The sequence below is a fragment of the Buceros rhinoceros genome, unplaced genomic scaffold, assembly GCF_000710305.1.
Source record: "Buceros rhinoceros silvestris isolate BGI_N320 unplaced genomic scaffold, ASM71030v1 scaffold11151, whole genome shotgun sequence".
NCBI classification, from domain to species: Eukaryota; Metazoa; Chordata; class Aves; order Bucerotiformes; family Bucerotidae; genus Buceros; species Buceros rhinoceros.
Genome location: NW_010393780.1, coordinates 34335 through 35774, shown reverse-complemented (window position 1 = coordinate 35774; position 1440 = coordinate 34335).

The window sequence follows — 1440 nt, the reverse complement described above, 5'->3', positions numbered from 1 at the left end:
CTGCTGAAGTTGTGCATAAATAGATTGCATAGGTCAGCTCTCACTGCAAGTCTTTTTTGTTTAAACGAAGTTTTGAAGGCAGATTCATGTAATTTTGTTCTGCTACAGCTGTAAGAGCCCAAAAGATGTGGCATAAAGTTAGTGAGAAGGATCTCTTGAAAATCACTGCTAAAATCTGTGCGCATGATACCTGGAAAAAAAAAAAGGCGAGCAAGTGAAGCTGGATCAGATGCAAACCAGTATTGCCTCAACTAGGCACCCAGCCCCTCCCTTTCGTCAGCTGGATAAAGGAGGGAATTGGAAATGTAAAAGTGAGGAAAAACTTGTGGGTCAGGATAAATCCAGTTCAATGTGTGAAGGGGGAGGAAGAAACACAAAACCAAGCGATGCAAAGCGAGTTACTGAGATACTCTCCTGCCCAAGCACAGACTGATGCCCCGGCAGTCTCTGAGCGAAGGCAGGTCCGGAGCGCCCGTTGTTGGTTGCAGGCCCTGGTGTTTTAGGTGAGGGACTATCTCCTGGGTCAGCTCAGGTCAGCCGTCTCAGCTCTGTCCCCCTCCCACCCCGCTCCTGGCTGGGGGCACTGGGCTCAGCACAGCTGGCACATGCTGCTCCGGTTCCGCCCTCACCGGGGGGGCTGTGCGGAGGACAGTTAACTCCACCCCAGCCAGAGCCGCTGAAAACTTTAATTTAGTTAAGGAAATACGAAGTAAAATCGCTGTAGTGGTTGAAAACTGAGATAACATTAGGCTTTTTTTTTTTTCCCAATTTAGATTTGGTATTTGGCCTTTGTAAGTAAAGTCCTTAACTGGCAGAGGACAGAGAGTCCTGTGAGAAAATAGAAAATCTTCACCGTAACACATGTAGTTTGTAAAGTTAATCTGGCTAAAGAAATATTGCCTGTTAGCACTGACTTGGGGAAAAATCCTCTCTTGGCATCGTATTCCAAAACAACCTCATTTGCAGGAATATTTTTTTTCGTTCTGAATGAGAAATTAAAGCCGTTTTTTAAAAATGGACTAAAACTACATGAAGGGAGGTGAGGTTTAAAGGAGTTTAATGCTGAATCTGCACAACGCCGAGCCTGGCCCGTAAGTGCGGCTTGGGGGCGGGCATGTGTGGGGTGCGTTACTGCGCATGCGCCCCTGCCTTTTGTGAGGCCCGCCCGGCTTCCCGCCTTTTCGCCGGTCTGGAATTGCTGAGGCGGGACAGCGCCCTCATCCCTGTCTGCCTCGGCTGCCCGGCAGAGGTGCGGGGGGGGCGGGGTGGAGGGGCGGAGGAAGGGTGAGAGCTGCCAGGGTCTGGTGCGAGTTGAGGTGAAGGGTTTGGGAGGGAGCTGCGTTCCCACTGCCTGTGGGAGGGTGTGAGGTGCTCTCTGTCCCTGCTGCTGTGAGGCGGCAGCGGCTGGGGGTGGGGGGGGGGCGGGGTGGGGGGGGGGGG